Source organism: Oryctolagus cuniculus, chromosome 7, assembly GCF_964237555.1.
Source record: "Oryctolagus cuniculus chromosome 7, mOryCun1.1, whole genome shotgun sequence".
In the NCBI taxonomy this organism is placed as follows: domain Eukaryota; kingdom Metazoa; phylum Chordata; class Mammalia; order Lagomorpha; family Leporidae; genus Oryctolagus; species Oryctolagus cuniculus.
Window position 1 is genome coordinate 27,033,937 of NC_091438.1, and position 21,201 is coordinate 27,055,137.

At 44.2% G+C, this 21,201-nt stretch overlaps 1 pseudogene; it reads right to left on the reverse strand.

The window, feature by feature from the left end:
- Positions 1 to 17,788: 17,788 nt before the first annotated feature.
- Positions 17,789 to 18,316, reverse strand: LOC100344487 (ras-related protein Rap-1b-like; annotated as a pseudogene).
- Between the last annotated feature and the right edge of the window lie 2,885 nt (positions 18,317 to 21,201).

The following is a 21,201-nucleotide window of genomic DNA, read 5'->3' on the forward strand; positions in this document are numbered from 1 at the left end:
AGAGGGAGAGAGAGCGAGCTTCCATCCACTGGTTCACTTCCCAAGTGGCCACAACAGCCGGGGCTGAGGCAGGCTGAAGCCAGGAGCCTAGAACTCCAACCAGGTCTCCTACCTGGGTGGCAGGGGCCCAAGTACTCGGGCTATTGGCTGCTGCCTTCCCAAGCACATTAGCAGGGAACTGGATTGGAAATACAGCAGCTGGGAGTTGAGTCAGTGCTCATAGGGGACTCTGGCATTTCAGGCACTGGCTTGACCCATTGTGCCATAAGACTGGCCCTAGCTCTTAAAAAAATTGAATAAAAGGTACATTTTGGTTAAAAGTGTTATTCATCTTTCATGTCCTTAGTTAGTAAAGTCTGGGCTAACTGGGATTTACTGTCCACCCACAATTTTCCCAGAATTTCTTAGCTGAGAGCAGAAACTGTTCTAGGAGCTGTGAGTCCCGAGTCGGGAGAGCATGACGCTGCTAATGAGCAGACGACAAATATCTGGGATATTTAGTCACTCCAAGAGCTGGAGGCAGAAGAGAGTCAAAGAGGGAGAAGGTGGAGAAAATGAAGTGCTGGCTCACAGCTGTGCTGTACTTAGGCTGTAAGTTCACCAGAGTTAGGTGAGTGAAGTGAAGGTGTGAGTGAGTGAAGGTACAAGTCATAGCTCGGGAGGAGAACAGGGCAGAGAGAAAGCAGTCGGGTCCAGCACATGGAGAGCAGATAATAATACTTTAAAAACATTTATGTATTTTTAGAGCCAGTGCTATGGTGTAGTAGGCTGTCTAGTAATTAAGAGAAATAAGGTTGATAATAATTTCTTCTTTAGCCCTGGGACTAGGTAGTTTGAGTAATTTCTGATGGAAGAGAAAATTTTTTATGTGACAAAGTATCCAGTGGGACCTGACTAGTTCAGGCTTTTTTGTTTGTTTCTTTGTAATCTTCATGCCTCTTTCTGCTGGAGTTAATTAAGTGGTTATTCCAGAAATATTTCTTTGACTTGCTGAGAGCCTGAGTGTGATAATTGCTTCAAATGGAAATTAGAACAATACTCTATGGACTGGACCACAGTTAACTCTGTAGAGCTCAGTCTTGTTAGCAATGAGAGAGAAGGTGAACACTGATTGAAGGAGAATTGAGAAAAGGTTTCTCAAAGTGTTTAACAGACCAGGTAAATTGCAGGTAAATTGCAGTGAAATGTAATGGGCAGGTGCTGTGGCGTAATGGATAAAGCTGACGCCTGTGGTGCTGGCATCCCATATGGGAGACATTTTGAGTCCAGCTGCTCCATTTCCAATCCAACTCTCTGCTTGGTCTGGGAAAGCAGTAGAAGATGGCCCTGTACCCTCATGAGAGATTCGGAATAGGTTTCTGGCCCTTGGCTTTGGATCAGCACAGCTCCAGCCATTGCGGCCATCTGGGGAGTAGACCAGTGGATGGATGACCTCTCTTTCCCTGCCTCTGCCTCTCTGTAGCTCTGCCTTTCAAATAAATAAATAAAATCTTTTAAAAAAATTCTTCATCCCCAAATTCAATATTACCTATGGAAAACTTTTAATTGAAAAGTCTCAATCACTACATTTATTAACAAGATAGCGCCACCTATTGGGTTATAGGTGCCCAGACCCAACCTTGTGCAGATGCTGGTAGAGCGACCATTCCAGCTTGCATAGGACGATCCTGTTTATTCTATTTTTAGTTATTTGAAAAGCAAAGAGAGACAGACAGACAGGTATAGAGATCTTCTATCCATTGATATTCCTCCCTAGATGGGCTGCAACAGCCAAAGCTGGGCCAGGCCAAAGCCAGGAACCTAGAACTCATTCCAGGTGTCCCACATGGGTAGTACCTAAGTACTTGACCTGTCACCTGCTGCCTCCCAGGATGTGCATTAACAGGAAGCTGGAGTTGAAGTGGAGCCAGGAGTCAAACCCAGGCACTCTCCTATGGGATGCAGGTCTTCCCAGAGGCATTTTAACTGATGTGCCAAATGCTTGCCCCTAGTTTTTAGAACAGAAGTTCCTGTAACCCAAAAAACGTGTCAGTCAGGACAAAATGGAACAGTTGATCACCCTATGGTGATTACAATGGAATGTGAATATGGGTTTTGTTTCCAAACTTCTTTAACATTAAAATATCCTCTAACTTTATTATCTACTTAAGAAGATGCTCTTACTGAAGACTCCTAAAAGCAACTGAGCCTCATAAGATTACAAGAGAAAGTCTTAGTAATCCTGAGGGGTTAGCCAGACTGCAGAGAGCTGAGAAGTTAGATTTAAAGAGCTGCCTGGCAGCAAATAAATGTGGCTGGTGTGCTTTTCTCCTGGCTATTATTGCTGCATTAAGTCCTACTTTGGTCATAGCTGCCAACTAGTGAATGTTTACTGGGGACCTGTACTGTGCTAAATCCTTTGCATAAATTTTACTCAGTAATTTATAATACAGATTATAATACTTGGGCTCAAAGAGACAAAGTGATTTGACTTGAACTCACAGTGGAAATGGATTTCAGAGTTGGTGTTCAAGTAAGGCTGTTGCTGTCCATCCACTTCACTCCCACCTCCCAATTTCCATGGTTGGTTGGAAGACTGCACACTCTATGGTTGGTTGGAAGACCGAACACTCTCTCTGACCCTTCACTCAAGGGGGAAGGGTGAAAAATAAGCAAACACTTTCATAGGAAATCCAGAATAATATGTGACCAAATCTTTGCACTTTAGCCAGCTTGACACATAAAATTAACCATGCAGGTGATAAATTCTCTAATAAGCAAATCAAAAAATATCAGGTGAACCAAAAGAAGAGCACCTATTGCAGATTTGCAGTGATGGGGCTAAGAAGGGAAGATGAGCCCTGAGAGTTTCTAGAAATTCGGTACATGGATGATTGTGTGTTATGACTGTGTGTGTCTGTGTGCGTGCAGACACGGCAGGATGTGGTGCAATGGGAAAGGAAGGCAGTTGGTTTGCATCTAGAACATTCTAGAGAATGTTCTAAATTCCAGGCAGAAGGAACGTTGTGTGGAAAGAGCCCAGAAGCCAGAGAGCATGATTTGTTTGAGGATTTTTAACGGATCTCAGTAGCTCTCTTGGAAAATGAAAGAGGAGCTGGCATTGTGGGAACAGTGAGTTAAGCTGTCACCTGTGATGCTGGCATCCCATATGAGCACCAGTTCAAGTCCTGACTGCTCCACTTCAATCCAGCTCCCTGCTAATGAGTCTGTAAAAGCAGTGGAAGATTGTGTAACTGCTTGGGCCCTGCCACCCGGGTGGAGTTCCAGGCTCCTGACTTTGGCCACGACCAACCCTGGCCATTGTGGCCATTTGGGAGTGAACCAGCAGATGGAAGATAACTCTTTAAAAAAGTGAAAGAAAACAGATAAAAGGGGAGCACAAAGACAAAATTTCAGAAGTGATCAGTAACAAGATTACAAAGAGTCTGATAAACCAAGTTTGTGTATTTTATCGTGGGGGGAATCAGAGCTTCCCATCAGGTTGAAGGTAGGATATTACATGGTGTATGTTACGTTTGTGAATTACATTGATAGGACATAGAAAATACAGCATAACATGTATTATTCATCAGTCACATTGTCTTCCAACAAATGTGAATTGAGTATGAATTATATACTAGGTGCAAGTTATGTGCTAGCTGCTAGAGGTATAAGCGGTTAGTGTTTGGAGCGTTTATTTGGCCATTGTTAAGAATGGTTTGTGTGGACACAGGAGCGAGCAGCTGTGCTAGGAGGCTGTGCTGATAACTCAAGGACTGACTACTCACAGGGCAGGTTGAATCCCTCAGCTAGGATAGAGAAAAGTAGGCAGAACCGAGTTTCCTCAAATTATTTGTGTTTCCACAGAAAGTTCATCATTATCGTCTTAAAAACTGGGGACTTATTCCTGCAGTGGGAGAATTTCAGAAGGCAAGTTTTCTAAAACTCTTTGTGGCCATCAATTTAAATGTTATTCACAAATTAGTAAGTAGAACTTGACTGGCACATGTGTCTTTATCATACAGAGGGTAGTTATCAATCTGAGAAATAAGTGTTCTGTGTCTCGGTGAAAGAACCATCAAATGTGTCACATGCATGGCTGTTTGGCCGGTTCCTTGGGGTGCTGACTGAAGATGACCCTCAGGTCTGAACCCTCTTTGGAGGCGGCCTCAGCCAAAGAGGACCGCCTGGCCCAACGACCCGCTGCCTCCCAAGGGCATGTACTGATCACTGCTGTGCGCTGGGCAAGTCTGTCTGTTTGCCTCACTCCAGGACCGTTCCAAAGTGACCTGTCAGTTTCGGAGCTCCACACAGAGCTGGCTGAGGCCTTCCTTGGGACTGCATCATAGGGTTGACTTCTCAGTCTGTCTAATTCTGCGTCTTTCTATTGCTTTCCACTGGGGTTGACTCTCCCCATTTGCTCAAACCAGAAATCTGGGAAATACCCGTGTCTCTGGAACATCCTCCTTATCCAATTGATCACCAAGCCTTTGTTTGTTTTCCCTTATTCTGATGGCCACCATTGTCATCCCAGGTACCACTGGCATTCACCTTAGTAAACTCTTAGGGTGGCTGCTAATTTGCCTTCCTGTCTTAAACTTTGTCAGAGTGCCTTACTGTTTTTGTAATTTTTTTAAATGTTTAATGGATTTGAGGTGTATTTGACATATAGTATGCTGCATATATTTAAAATATTCAAGTTGGATAATCTTGATATATGTGTACACCTCTGAAACTAATGCTGCAATCAAGATGAGAAATGTATCCCATCTAAATGTGTTTTTTAAATTATAAAACCCATGGTAGTTAGATGTATACACATGCAATATAAGAAGTGAAGGCAGAAAATTCTCTCCACCCTCCCTTTTTAAAAAATCAAATCTAGGGGCCAGCGCTGTGAAACCACGGGTTAAAGCCCTAGCCTGAAGCACAGTCATCCAATATGGGTGCCGGTTCTAGTCCCAGCTGCTCCTCTTCTGGTCCAGCTCTCTGCTATAGCCTGGGAAAGCAGTAGAAGGTGGCCCAAGTCCTTGGGCCCCTGCACCTGTGTGGGAGACCCGGGAGAAGCTCCTGGCTCATGGCTTCGGATTGGTGCAGCTCCAGCTGTTGCAGCCATCTGGAGAGTGAACCAGTGGATGGCAGACCTCTCTGTCTCTATCTCTCTGTGTAACTTCGTCTTTCAAATAAATAAATAAATCTTTTAAAAAATCAAATTTAAGCAAGTTTATTCCATGTCTTAAAATTCCTTTCATTACTTTAGTTGCCTTGTTGCCTTTGAATAAAGACAAAAATATTTGCTTTGAGCAGGGGTAGGGAATTTTTTTTTTTCCAAGAGCTGTTTGTATATTTATAGCATCATTCACGGACCATACAAAATCATCAATTTAAAAATTATCCTGCGGCCGGCTCTGTGGCATAGCGGGTAAAACTGCCGCCTGCCGTGCCGGCATTCCTTATGGGTGCTGGTTCGAGTCCTGGCTGCTCCACTTCCGATCCAGCTCTCTACTATGGCCTGGGAAAGCAGTGGAAGATGGCCCAAGTTCTTGGGCCCCTGTACCTTCGTGGGAGAGGAGGCTCCTGGCTCCTGGCTTCAGATCGGCACATCTCCAGCCATTGCGGCCAACTAAGGAGTGACCCAGCGGATGGAAGACCTCTCTCTCTCTCTCTCTCTCTGTGTGACTCTGACTTTCAAATAAATAAAATAAATCTTTTTAAAAAATTAGCCTGCTATAGATTTATTGAATTTGAGTGCTGCCTGCAGTTGCCTTGGCAGAGCCAGACCGCACATTCACAGCCTGGCTGCACAGTACCCACTCCTGACTTAGAGGCTTGGTCTGTTCTCCACCCGCCTTCCTGGTTTCCTCTGTCCTGGCTTTCTATTTTCCAGCCAGGCAGGGCTGTACTTTAGAAGCATGTTACATGATGCCTTGCCTCTAGTGCCTCAGGACCTTTGCTGGTGCCCAATCCTCTGCCATTATGGTCTTTTCCAATCTGCTTTTTTCAAGAATATTCCAATCTAATATTTCTATACTGTGAACATTCTTAATAATGCTAATTAAAGGGCTGGTGCTGTGTCTCAGTGGAGTAAAGCCCCAGCCTGCAGTGCCAGCATCTCATAGGGATGCTGGTTAAATTCTTGGCTGCTCCACTTCTGATTCAGCTCCCTGCTAACGCAACTAGGAAAGTAGTAGAGGATGGCCCAAATGCTTGGACCCCTACACCTTGTAGGAGACCCAGAGGAAGCTCCTTGCTTCAGCCTGGCTCAGTCCTATTGTGGCCATTTAGGGAGTGAACCACTGGATGGAAGATCTCTCCCCCCCCCCCGCCCCTTTCTCTTTCCATGTACTCTGCCTTTCAAATAAATAAATCTTGGGCAGGCGCTGCTGCTCACTAGGCTAATCCTCCACCTGTGGTGCGAGTACCCCGGGTTCTAGTCCCGGTTGGGGCGCCGGTCCTGTCCCGGTTGCTCCTCTTCCAGTCCAGCTCTCTGCTATGGCCCGGGAAGGCAGTGGAGGATGGCCCAAGTGCTTGGGCCCTGCACCCAAATGGGAGACAAGGAGGAAGCTCCTGGCTCCTGGCTTTGGCTCGGCGCAGTGCCAGCCGTAGCGGCCATTTGGGGGGTGAACCAACGGAAGGAAGACCTTTCTCTCTGTCTCTCTCTCTCACTGTCTAACTCTGCCTGTCAAAAACAAACAAAAATCAAATAAATAAATCTTTTAAAAATATTTGATTTTTGTGGCTATTGTGAGTGGAATTTCTTTCTTGATCTTTTCTTTCATTTTCTTCTTTCTTTCTTTTTAAAGATGCATTCATGTTAAAAAGATAAAGATTCATCCATTTATTTGAGAAGCAGAGTTTCAGAGAGAGAGAGGGAGAGACAGAGAGAGGTCTTCCATTTGCTGGTTCACTCCTCACGTGGCTGCAATGGTGGGAGCTGTGCTGATCCGAAGCCAGGAGATAGGAGCGTCTTCTGGGTCTCCCACGTGGTGCAGGGGTTCAAGCATTTGGACCATCTTCTGCTGCTTTCCCAGGCCATTAGCAGAGGACTGGATCAGAAGTGGAGCAGCTGGGGACATGAACTGAAGACCATATGGGATGCTGGTGCTGCAGGTGGAGGCTTAACCTACTATGCCATAGCACCGGCCCCCAATGAATAAAGTTTTTTTAAAAAAATTGCTAATGAATAATTGTTGAGTGCTTATTTTCTCTCATGTTCTGTGCTTCTAACTCTCATATTATTATTGCCCTTATTTTTCAGATGATAAAATTTTTCTTCTCCCCAAATCATGTAGCCAGAGAGTAAAGTTGCTGAGTTTAGAAAGAGTCAGCAAGTAGTTTTAGTCAAGCTCCCTTGAGTTCTTTACTTGAATAGATCTGACCTTGGGCTTCCTTCTGTATCTCCTAAAATCCAGTTTAAGCAAGAATCCTGCTAAGTCAGTTTAGAGAAGAACCTCCCGCCCCTAGTACCTTACCAGCCTCCGTACCATATTGCCCTGGCCTGTCTTTAGCAATACAGTCATCCTGTCAAGCTGATTTAGCCCAAAACTTCCTTAACCTCGAAGTTCCCTTTCAGTAATTTTCCATCCACAACTCCCACCCTGCTTCCTGGTTATAAATCTTCTCTTGTCCTTACTGGAGTTGGCTGAGTCCAGGCTTTCCCACACAGCAGGAACCCATTGCAGTGGTTACTATACAATCGCCAAGGACTCCTCCAAACAAAGTGTATCTTTACCATCTTTAACAAGTGTCACAATAATTTTCTCTTGTTTTTTTTTTTTTGAAGATTTATTTATTTACTTATTTATTTGAAAGTCAAAGTTACACAGAGAGAAAAGGAGAGGCAGAGAGAGAGAGAGAGAGAGAGGTCTTCCAACCGCTGGTTCACTCCCCAGTTGGCCGCAATGGCCAGAGCTGTGCTGATCTGAAGCCAGGAGCCAGGAGCTTCTTTTAGGTCTCCCATGTGGGTGCAGGGGCCAGGTGCTTCCTCCTGGTCTCCCATGCGGGTGCAGGGCTCAAGCACCTGGGCCATCCTCCACTGCCCTCCTGGGCCACAGCAGAGAGCTGGACTGGAAGAGAAGCAGCCGGGACAGAATCCAGCGCCCATATGGGATGCCGGCACCACAGGCGGAGGATTAACCAAGTAAGTCATGGCACCGGCCCCTCTCTCTTTTTTTCTTTTTTAAATTTATTAATTTATTTGAAAGTCAGAGTTACACAGAGAGAGGAAAGGCAGAGAGAGAGAGAGGTCTTCCATCTGCTGGTTCACTCCCCTGTTGGCCACAACGGCTGGAGCTGCACCAATTCAAAACCAGGAGCCAGGAGCTTCTTCTAGGTCTCACACCCAGGTGCAGGGGCCCAAGGACTTGAGCTGTCTTCCACTGCTTTCCCAGGCCATAGCAGAGAGCTGGATGGGAAGAGGAGCAGCCAGGACTTGAACTGGCACCCATATGGGATGCTGGCACTTCAGGCCAGGGCGTTAACCTACTGCGCCACAGCGTTGCTCCCCCCCCCCCAATTTTCTTTTTAACAGAATAAGTTACTTTATTGCTTACAGACTCCTGGGTAATATTCCAGTTTTCCTTTGTAATTCTCACTGCTCTCACTTTTAAACGTCTGTCTTCCCCATAAAACTAGAAGCTGTATGAAGACAGAGACTGTGTGTGATCACACTTATATCAGGCCTAGTGCCTAGCAAACCCATATTATAAAAATTCTTGAGTGGCTATGAAATGAATAGCAACTTCCATTGCATTTATGTGTTTGGTAGGTTAGCAGCAATAGCATGGGTTCTGGAGTCAGACGAGACATACGAATCACAACTCAGCTACTATAACCTTTATCTTTTCTTTAGCCTCTGAGCCTCCTTTCTTCTCCTGTGCAGTACAGATAATAATATATTGCTCTCTTACAGAATTGTTCTGAGCAATGAATAAGATGATGTTGGCAAAGTTCCCAGCATAGGATAAGACACATCTTTTTGTTTTTCCAGTACTGAATATGAAGTATTTGTAGGCAGATATCAAACCTTGCAGTCTGGTCAGGCATATGTAAAATATATGGTACACAGTCAAGAGAGGTAGTTACTACTGATCAAAGATAAACTTAGGCATGTGAAAAGCTGTTGGATTTTTTTAAAAAAACTAAGGAAATCTGAAGTTCTCCCTATAATTTAAAATTTTATTTGAGGGGTAAAGATTCAGAGAGAAAGAGACATAGATTGAGAGAGCAAGCAAGGAGACCCCCACCCTTCTGCTGGTTCACTCCTCAGATACCCACAATGAACAGGACTAGCTGCGCAAAGCCAGGAGCTGGGACCTCAGTCCAGGTCACCCATGTGGGTGGCAAGGAGTCAGTTACTTGAGCCATCACCTGTTTCCCAGGTTCTACTGGAATTGGGAACCAGAGCTAGGAACTGAACCCAGGTACTTGAATAGAAGGATGTAGTTTTTTTTTTTTTTTAATTTCAGTTTATTTGAAAGGCAGAGAGACAGAGAGACAGAGATCTTTCATCCACTGGTTCCCCTCTGCCAAATGCCCACAATAGCCAGGGCTGCACCAGGCTGAAGCCAAGATCCAGGAATTCCATCTGGGTCTCCTATGGGGGTGGCAGGAACCCAAGCACTTGAGCTATCATCTGCTATTTCTCAAGGTGTGCATTGGAAGTAGAAGAGTCAAGACTAGAACCAGGCACTGCAATATGTGATGTGGGTGTCACAGTGACAAACTTCATTGCTGTCCCAGGATGCAGTCTCTTAACTGGTAGACCAAATGCCCACTCTTAAAGAGTTTATTTTTAATATTATTAAGGTTTTTTTGGACATTCACCAAATCACGAGTTGGGCATTCCCAGATCATAGGCACGTCAGTGCTCCTCTCAGGAGATGTGAAGGGAAAACTTTCATCAGGTATTCTCACAAGCAAGACAAAGAAAATAGTTGATTGGATAAGATGGAAAATCCCTAGGTAGATGTTAGTTGTCAGTTATGGATTGATAAAGTCTCCAGTTAGTGGTTGGTTAGTACTTTCTATTGTGTTAAGTTCAATTTTTGTTACATTGTTTACACTGAGTTGAGTTTAGTTTGCTTGTGTAGGAACACAAGGTAATGGAGCTTTCTTTGCTAATTTAAAAAAAATCATTATGTTTGTTTGCAAGGCAGGAGAGGGAGAAACAGAGAGAGAGTGTGTGTGCTGGTTCACTCCCCAAATGGCCACAATAGCTAAGTATGGACCAGGCTGAAGCCAAGAGCCATGAACTCCATCCTCGTCTCCCATACAGGTGGCTGGGCCCCAAGTGCTTGTGGGCCATCATCTGCTACCTTCCCAGGGAAATTAGCAGGAAGGGGGCGGAGCAGCTGGAACTCCAACTGGCACTGTGATAACAGTATATTGACATCAAAAGCAGTGACATAACCCGCTGCACCACAGTGGTAGCCCTCTCCGCTAACTATTTTAACAGCAAAATTGAAAGCCAGTAGATATTTCTGAGGGACTGGAGTTTAGGATTTCAGTTTCCTTACTTTACAAGTCAAGGGGTAAAGGCAAAGTTTTCTTACCACCTTTTCTCAGCTTAGTCATTTTGTTCCTGAAGTGAGGCAATGCAGATCAGCTCCAAGCCCACATCTATCTAGGCCAGATGATGGAAGATGAAAGATAGTTAGAAGATATATAGAGGGGCCAGCGCTGTGGCTCACTTGGTTAATCCTCCGCCTGCGGTGCCGGCATCCCATATGGGTGCCGGTTCTAGTCCCGGTTGCTTCTCTTCCAGTCCAGCTCTCTGCTGTGGCCCGGGAGGGCAGAGGAGGATGGCCCAAATGCTTGGGCGCCTGCACCCGCATGGGAGACCAGGAAAAGCACCTGGCTCCTGGCTTCGGATTGGCGTAGCTCCGGCCATAGTGGCCATTTGAGGGGTGAACCAATGGAAGGAAGACCTTTCTCTCTGTCTCTCTCTCTCTCACTTTCTAACTCTGTCAAATTAAAAAAAAAAAAAAAGAAGAAGAAGAAGATATATAGACCCCACAGATCTTGGGTGTAGTCAGAGCTCATGGAGCTGCTAATTTTCAGGTTTTGATTCATTTATTTATTCTTTCACCAAACATTTATATAAAACTGCTCTACGAAGAGGGCTGCTCTGGGCACCCTGGCAGTGATTCTTACACGCTGTTGGCATTGAGACAGGAAGAGCACCCAAGGAACCGTGACGATTATAGATTCTGAAACCAGCACTGTGGCAGAGTGCATTAATCTGTCACCTGTAATAAATACTGGCACCCCATGTCTGAGCACTGGCTGCTCTGCTTCTCATCCAACTACCTGCTAATGTACCTGGGAAAGCAGCAGAAGATGGCCCAAGTGCTTGTGCCCCTTGCACCGATGATGGATGGAGTTCCAGGCTCCTGGCTTCAGCCTAGCACAGAGGATGGACGTTCTCTTTCTCTATCTCTCCATCTATTTCTGTCACTCTGCCTTTCAAATAAATAAAATAAATCTTAAAGAAAAGATGACAGATTCTTGGATCTTACTCTTTGGCGATTCTAGTGAAATTCAGGAATGATACTGAGAACTTCTGTTTATAAAAAAAAACTCATCATGTGATTCTGATGTGCTATTCTTGGGGAGCAAACATACTGAAGACACTGTTCCCATTCACTAAGAATACTGGGAGAGGAATACGTATCGCTTCCAAGGAAAACTGAGCCAAGGCATATTGGTTTTTAGTTTGTTGGTTTTGTTTTGTTTTGGGGTAATGCAAATTATTTGCCCATATCATTCCACCTGAAAAAGAGAGCCCAAGGTTTTGTAAAGAGGGTCAAGTGACACTGTTTTATTCATGTTACTGTATGAGAAATAAGGTGTGCTGGTTGAAAAATATGTGGCTTGGTAGAATACTATATATAAGCTGGTGTATAATTAGAAGCATGCTTGATGATAGAAATTGTACCTAGGTCTGGGAATTCCAGGATAGGAAAGGGTGATATAGGATTGTTTGGAGACATGTGAAATTTAAAGTAGACTATTCATGCAGAAGAATAAATACTTCATTGATGAGGCCTGTGTTGTGGCATAGCAAGTAAAGCTACTGCCTGTGATGCTGGCATCCCATATGGGTGCTGGTTCAAATCCTGGTTGCTCCCCTTTCATTTCAGCTCCCTGCTAAAAATAAAGATGATCCAAATGTTTGGACCTCTGCACCTACATGTGAGACACAGATGAAGTTTCTGGCTCCTGGCTTCAGTCTAGCCCACCCTGGCTGTTGTGGCCATTTGTGGCATGAATCCATGGATAGAATATCTCTCTCTCTCTCTCTCTGGCTGTTTATCTTTCTCTGTAACTCTGCCTTTCAAATAAATAAAGTAAATATTTAGAAAGAAGCGCTTCACATGTGTAATTTGTAAGTACTATCAAGACCCTTATTATCACTCATCCTGTGGACAGTCCTCCTGCTCTCCTGAAAGTTGAGAATGGTGGTGAAGTAGGAATGCTAGGCTCCACTCACATAAACACACATTCAGTATGAAAGCTGAATACACATGTACAGATTTGGGATAGCAAGAAATATACTAAGTGCAGAGCGAAAGGATGAAAAAGGAAAAGCTTTGCTCCCACTCAGTAGCAGAATGTGGAATAATGCATATCTATTGCATCTTCCATAATCAGGAATTCATTAGTTGCCATGTTAGAAAATTTTAGTTCTAACACTAAATCAAATCTGCACATACTGAGTTACTTGTGTGTGCAGAAGGATCTTTCTAAGCTTTCCAGTGGAAATAAAACACTAATATTTGGGGCCAGAATGTGGTATAGCAGGTAAAGCCAGTTCCCTGGCTGCTGCACTTCCCATCCAGCTGCCTGCTAATGGCCTGGGAAAAGCAATAGAAGATAGCCCAAGTGTTTGGGCCCCTGGGAGACCTAGATGAAGCTCCTGACTCCTGGCTTTGGCCTGGCCCAGCCCTGGCTCTTGTGACCATCAGCAGTATGAACCAATTAATTGAAGCACTCTCTCTCTCTCTCTCTCTCTCTCTCCCTCTCTCCCTCTCTCCCTCTCTCTGTAACTTTGATTTTTAAAAACATTTTTTAAATTATTTATTTTATTTATTTGAAGGACAGAGTTACAGAGAGGTAGAGCCAGAGAGAGAGGGAGAAGCCTTCCATCCTCTGGTTCATTCCCCAAATGGCCACAATAGCCAGAGCTGAGTTGATCCAAAGCCAGGAGCCAGGAGTGTCTTCCAGGTCTCCCACATGGGTGCAGGGGCCCAAGGACTTGGGCCATTTCTACTGCTTTCCCAGGCCATAGCAGAGAGCTGGATTGGAAGTGGAGCAGCTGGGACTAGAACTGGTGCCCATATGGGATGCCAGCACTGCAGGCGGTGGCTTTAACCTGCTATACCACAGAGTTGATGCCAATTTTGACTTTTAAAATAAATAAATAAATCTTTTAAAAATGGCTAATACTTTACTTTAAATGTTTTTTTTAAACAGGCTGTCTCAAAATTCCCATTTTTAGTGTCTGCATTTAGTACAGAGGGTAATATGACCTGTCCCTCAATTGTTATTTATGTTTTGTGATTTTCTTCATTTTGGTGTCTCTCTGTGACAGATGGTTGAGTCATATGACAGATTATTAACCCAGCACCTTCCATGTGACTGAGTAACCACCTCATGCAAGGACTTGGATATAGGTTCCTGACAACCACCCTGCTTTTGTTTTAAATTTATCTGTTGGCAAAAAATTCCATGATTGATTTAAAATATTTTCCCTAAAAGTGTGATTAAATATATTAAACTGAAGTTGAGTTAAAACATCAGAAAGAAACAGATAACTAAAACTACTAGGGTATGATTAATGGTTTTGATTCATAGTCTATTTTTAATCTTCTGGAGTCTGAGTAGCCAGATTTGTGTTTGCAGAGCAAGGGAAGGAAACATGAGGTTGCAATGTTCAGTTTTGAAATTAAGGTGTTTTTTTTTTTTTGAGTTATTAACCTTATTCAAAGACTACTGAGAACTTGATCCATTTGTGAATAGCGTCATAAAGTTAAGTTTACCCTGGATTGGATGTGAGACAAGTTCAGGATTTATTGTTAATTTTATGAGTAAAGGAAATTTACTGTGGTTATGTAGTTTAAAAAATTCTGAGGGCAAGGTATGTTGCACAGCAAGTTAGGCTGCTGCTTGAGATACCCACAGCCCATGCTGCAGTGCTGAGTCAAGTCCAGCACCTCCACTTCCCATCTAGCTGCCACTAATCTGCCCAGGAGGCAGCAGATGATGGCCTAAGTACTGGGGTCCCTGTCACCTCATGTGGAGATCTGGATGGAGCTCCTGGGTCCTGGCTTCAGCCTGGCCCAGCCCTGGCTATTACTGGCATTTGGGAAGAGAACCATCAGATGGAAAGTCTCTCTCTCCTTCTCTCTCATTCTCTGTCTCTGTCTCCCTCTTTTTCTGGCACTTTGTCTCTCAAGTGCATGAAAAGTAAACATTTATTTAAAAAATTCTCATATCTTAGAGATACTTGTAGTAATACTTGGAAGTAAAGTGTCTTGGTTTTACTTAATAAATATTCCACAAAACAAAACAAAGCAAAAAGAAGAGAAAGTAGGGAAATATATATGCAATAAGATGGCAGAATGTTGATAATTGTCTAAAGTGAGTGATAAATACAAGTGGGTTCATTATATTCTGAAGTTGCTTTAATTTTTAAAATTTTCTACGAAAAGTGCTTTTGAAAAGTTTTTCTCAGTGACACATTATTTTTTAAAAAGATTTATTTTATTCATTTGAAAGAGTTAGAGAGAGAGATAGAGACAGAGACAGAGAGAGAGGTCTTCCGTCCACTGGTTCACTCCCCAAGTGGCTGCAGTGGGCAGAGCTGAGCCGACCTGAAGCCTGGAGCCAGGAGCTTCTTCTGGGTCTCCTTGCCTTCTTCTGGGACTTGGGCCATCTTCTGCTGCTTTCCCAGGTTCATTAACAGGGGGCTGTATTTGGCTTCACCTTCTTTTAGAGCTCTTTTTGGCAAACCTTCTGTCTTCCTCAGCTAAGCCTACCATAACAAAATAACATAGACTGCATAGCCTTCACACCAATTAATTTCTCACAGCTCTGGAGGCTGGGAATTTCAAGATCAAGGTGCTAATGGGCAATGTGGTCTCCAGTGAGGGTCATCCTGTGAGGACCAGCTTGCAGAGGTCCATCTTTTTGCTGTCTTCTGACAATGGGGGAGAGGGAAGCAAGAGGAGAGAGAGATGGGGAGAGGGAGGGAGGGAGAGAGAATTTTCATGTCTCTTCTTCAATCCTAAAAGCACTGTTATTACTTGACATAATAAAAGAAAATCCAAAGTCCTTCTCTATAGCCTATTCCAGATACTTTCCCTACTTTGATACTTGTAGCTTATTGTGATTTTTTCAGAAACTCAAAGTCATTATTGTATTGCACAAAGTAAGTGCTTTAATTAACACACTTATATAGTTTTTTGATTTTTTAAAGATCTATTTACTTATTTGAAAGTCAGAGTTACACAGGGAGAGGAGAGGCAGAGAGAGAGAGGGGGGAGGTCTTCCATCGGATGATTCACTCCCCAGTTGGCCGCAATGGTCGGAGCTGTGCCTATCCGACCGGAGCCAGGAGCCTCCTCCGGGTATCTGTGTGGGTGCTTCTGTACTCTCGGATACAAAGTGTTAAAGTATACAGTACACCGTTTCCTTAATTTTTTTTTTTTTTTGACAGGCAGAGTGGACAGTGAGAGAGAGAGACAGAGAGAAAGGTCTTCCTTTTGCCGTTGGTTCACCCTCCAATGGCTGCCGCGGCCAGCGCGCTGCGGCCAGCGCACCGCGCTGATCCGATGGCAGGAGCCAGGAGCCAAGTGCTTTTCCTGGTCTCCCATGGGGTGCAGGGCCCAAGCACCTGGGCCATCCTCCACTGCACTCCCTGGCCACAGCAGAGAGCTGGCCTGGAAGAGGGGCAACCGGGACAGAATCTGGCGCCCCAACCGGGACTAGAACCCGGTGTGCCGGCGCCGCTAGGCAGAGGATTAGCCTAGTGAGCCGCGGTGCCGGCCCGTTTTCCTTAATTTTTAAAAATATTTTATTGATATAAAGATAATGTATTTCATAGGTACAATTCTAAGAAGAGAATCATACTTCCCACCCTCCTCCCTTCCCTTTCTCAATCCCCCTCTTTGCTTCCTTTCTTTTTTTCTTTAATTTTTGCAAAAGCATAATTTCAGTCCACTCTATAATCACAGGCTTAATGCACCACTAACCATAATATTTAAGAAGTAAAAAGTAGAAAGACCACAGTTCCACAGGAGTATAAACAAGAGCTAAAAATAACATTTAGGGAGTGGCCCTATGGCATAGTGAGTAAAGCCGCCACCTGAGGTGCCAACATCCCATATGAGCACTGGTTCGAGTCCTGGCTGTTCCAGTTTCAATCCAGCTCTTTGCTATGGGCTGGGAAAGCAGTAGAAGATGGTCCAAGTCCTTGGGCCCCTGTACTCAAGTGGGAGACCCAGAGGAAGCTCCTGGCTCCTGGCTTTGGATTGGCACAGCTCTGGCTGTTGCAGCCAACTGGGGAGTGAATCAGTGGATGGAAGACCTCTTTCTCTCTCTCTCTCTCTCTGCCTCTCCTTCTCTCTGTGTGTAACTCTTTCAGATAAATAAAATCTTTTTTTAAAAAAAGCAACAATTAAATCACAAGATGTTCGTTTTGTTCCAATACATTTTTTTGCATTTTATATTAACTAATATGCATCAGAAAAGTCATATGGTATTTGTCTTTTGGGGACTGGTTTATTTCACAAACCATAGTGAGGTTCCACCTTACCCCAGTTAGAATGGCTATCATCCAAAAATTCATGAAACAATAAGTGCTGGCGAGGATGTGGGTAAAAGATACCCTAATCTCCTGTTGGTTGGAATATAAACTAGTACAACAATTGTAGAAGACAGTATAGAGATTCCTCAGAAAGCTGAAAATAGATTTGTCATATGCCCCAGCCATCCTACTCCTAGGAATTTGCTCAAAGGAAATGAAATCATATGAAACAGTATGCCATTTTCATGCATGTACAATATTGGTGGATGAAGAATGTCTCTTAGCAGGGGCCTGCATTGTGGCGTAGTGGGTAAAGCTGACACCTGTGACACTGGCATCCCAACTGGGTACTAGTTCGAGTCCTGGCTGCTCCACTTCTGATCCAGCTCCTGGCTTCTGCAGCCATCTGGGGGGCAAACCAGCTGATGGACGATCTCTCTCTCTCTCTCTCTCTCTCTCTCTCTCTCTGTAGTTCTGCTTTCAAATAAATAAATATCTACCCCCAGGTATCCTAAGTGGTACTTTTTTCTGCTTTTTAATTTAATTTTTAATTAGTTTTTAAGCAATTCAATGTGATTTATAGATAGAATTCTAAGAACATAATACTTATTCCCTCCCTCCCTCCCTCCCTCCCTCCTTTCCTCTCTCCTTCCCTTCTTCCTTCCTTTCTTTTTTTTTAAAGTTTTTGAGTTAACTTATTTTAAATTACATTACAGTGAAAAGAGTTAATACTTCACCAAATAATATTTTTTAGCAGTAATAATGGAAGTAGCCTCTGCTTTTACCAGCTACATATTCCAGGGCTGTTATATGTTAGTAAAAATGTCTCTTGTGATACTGGCAAGTGATTAGAATGTGCAAACTGATGTAGAAGCTTTCATCTGCCTCTTCAAGAGTACCAGAAAGTCCATTTAAGCTGTTGCTAGGTTTAATGCTGGCACTATTGAATTGGGTGACAGTTCTTCAGACCTGGTTCACAGCTACAGCACATTTAGTATGTTAAAACATCTGACATTATGACTTTCCACAGGCCTTCCTAGGCACTGGGGTTTTTCTGTTCATTTTCTGTACTAGGTCAGAAAGGTCTCATTAACATTTATTTTTGATTTTCAGAAGATTCTAAGAATGCAAAGATGGTCCATCATCTTGCCAGACGTTGACCTCGTTCCTTTCCTACAACTCTTTTATCTTCCACACTTACTAGCAACCAGAATCATGGGAACACCATCAGTGTCTTTAACTCGATGAATGTGTTCTCTGAGATCTTGTAAAATGTGAAACATGGACTGTGCAGTGACGGAATGCAAAGCCTTGACCATCTTTCATGCACAAATCCCTCATTGCGTAAGTTGTTCCCATTCCTGCAGTATCCAAGATTTCAAGCATACCCTGTTGTCCATCTGCTTCTCCTTGCTGTCTGTAAGAATCTTCCATCGTAAGATATTTTTCAACAAAAATTCTTTGAACAGTCAAGGCAGACTGTCCAACATCTCCTGAGCTGAGAACGACTAGTTTATGTTCATGCATGATGCAAACTTGTCCAAACTTAGTACCTCTCACACTGTCACTGGATCCTCACAGCCGGTGTCACCCTCGGCTCCCTCCTGGTTACTGCCCCTGTGCCTTGGTAGTCCTGCTGCTGCCACTGCTCAAGCTGTTTTTTTATTTTTATTTATTTTTTTATTTTTTGACAGGCAGAGTGGACAGTGAGAGAGAGAGACAGAGAGAAAGGTCTTCCTTTGCCGTTGGTTCACCCTCCAATGGCCGCCGCGGCCGGCACACTGCGCTGATCCGATGGCAGGAACCAGGTGCTTATCCTGGTCTCCCATGCAGGTGCAGGGCCCAAGCAGTTGGGCCATCCTCCACTTCACTCCCTGGCCACAGCAGAGAGCTGGCCTGGAAGAGGGGCAACCGAGACAGAATCCGGCGCCCTGACCGGAACGAGAACCCGGTGTGCCAGCGCTGCAAGGCGGAGGATTAGCCTAGTGAGCCACGGCACCGGCCTCAAGCTGGTTCATATGTCTGCTCTGGGCCTCCCTGTGATTCTTTAACTATCCCTCTGCACCTACTCCCCAGAAACACAATGTCCAGAAGGCACTAAGAACCTTGATCAGCCCAGTTCGCACAATCATTTTTGCAAATATGTGATGTTGGCTTTGAACTGCAGACTGAGCACCCCGCCTTCAGGAGGTAATTTTACCCCCTGGTATTTTCTAGGCACTAATATGAAAAGGCTTCTTAGCACCCTGCAGATTTCTTCACTTCCTTCAACCTCACTATTGCCTATTCCCAGACATTTTAGCTGCCCCCATCTAGGTTTTGGAGTTTATTGATTAAATCTCCTTACCTAGTCTCATTAGAAATGTAATGTTTTATTATGTGTTTGTGTGATAGAATATGTGTGTTTTGATTTTTATCCACAGTTCCTGGCTCACAATTCCCATCCAAGGCTTGCCATTGAAATGCAGGCCTGAGCGCCCTCCTCAATGCAGAGGGTCCTGTCCCATACCCTCCAGGAAGGAATGCTGAAGAATCTGAACAGACAGGCCTTTCTGGGTTTCCCTGCCCGGTCTGTTAGCAATCATGGCTCTGCAATGAAGTCTCCATCAAAGCTCAAGGTTCAGAGAGCTTCTGGATAGCTGAACATGTGGCACTCCTTCCCCCAGACCTTGCCCTAAGCATCTTTTCATCTGTACCCTTTGTAATATTCTTTATAAAAACAAGTAAATGTGTTTCCTTGAGTTTTGTAAGCCACTCAAGCAAATACATTGAACCAAAAGAGGGAGTTGTGGAAACCCTGACTTATAGCCAGTTGGTCAGAAGTGCAGATAACTACTGGGATGGTTGTTTTTTTTTTTTAACATTAATTTTATTTGAAAGGCAGAGTTAGAAAGAAAGAGAGAGAGAGAGATCTTCCATCCACTGGTCCACTCCCTAAATGGCTGTGATGGCCAGGGCTGGGCCAGGCTGCAGCCAGGAGCTTCATCCTGGTCTCCCATGCAGGTGTAGGGACCCATGGATTTGGGCGTGTTAGCAGGGAGCTGGATCTGAAGAGAAGCAGCCGGGACTGGAACCTGCGCACATATGGGATGCCGATGTTGCAGGTGGTGACTTACCCCAATATGCCACAGCGCCAGCCCCACTACTGACATCTTAAGTGGGTGAGGGGCAGTCTGTGTGATGAGTATATAGAAGAGAAAACTTAATTTTTTCTTCCATTATTCAGAATTCAATTTTTAATATAAAAGCTATCATTTCAACCATGTTGAAGGGTACAGTGTAAATGATATTGCCTCCATTCATACTCATGTACACCCATCCCCACTCACTCCATGATTTTTTTGAACTGAAACTCTGCAACCATTAAACACCATTACTCCAGTCCTTCATGCCCTAGCTGCTGGTAACCACCATTTTTCTTTCTTTTTTTCCTTTTTTTTAAACAGGAAAGAAGAAGAGAGAAAGTATTTTTTAAAATTTATTTGACAGGTAGTTATAGACAGTGAGAGAGAGAGACAGAGAGAAAAGGTCTTCCTTCCGTTGGTTCACTCCCCAAATGGCTGCTACGGCTGGCGCTGTGCCATACTGAAGCCAGGATCCAGGTGCTTCTTCCTGGTCTCTCATATTGGTGCAGGGGCCCAAGCACTTGGGCCATCCTCCACTGCCCTCCTGGGCCACAGCAGAGAGCTGGACTGAAGGAGGAGTAACCGGGACTAAAATCCGGGGCCCATATGGGATGCCGGCGCCGCAGGTGGAGGATTAACGAAGTGAGCCACGGCTCTGGCCCCTACTTTCTGTTTCTATGAATCCGACTTGTCTAGGTACCTAATATACGTGGAATTGCACAATGCTTGTCCTTTAGCATCTGGGTTTTTTCATTTAGCATAATGTATTCCAAATTTATCCATGCTTGAGCACATGTCGGAATTTCATTACTTGTTAAGCTGAATAATATTCTGTTGTACATAGATACCACATTTTGTATAGCCCTTCCTTGGGTGCTGGATACTTAGGTTGTTTCCACGTTTTCGCTCTTGTGGATAATGCTGCTGTGAGCACTGGTGTACAAATGATGTATTTGTCTTTGTGCTTCACTGATGATCTCCTCGCTGCTTTGCATGCTTTCGCAGAGGCTCAGGATGCTGATTTGGCTCAGCCATGCTTATTTGGGTCATTCTTTAGAGGCTGGATTTTAAAATAAATATTCCAGATGATTCTTATGATTAGGCCTGTTTGAAAAGCACTCTGTACCAGTTCCATCTGAGTGAAATCAGATCCAAAGAACATCCTGGATAGTCTCTGAGAAGAGAAGAAGCACTCAGAAGTTTGGGTAAGGTTGGGGGTTGGGGAAAAGAGAGGTTTGGTGCTTACGAGCAGGTTCGACACCTCAGAACCACTTGTCCTGTTAACCA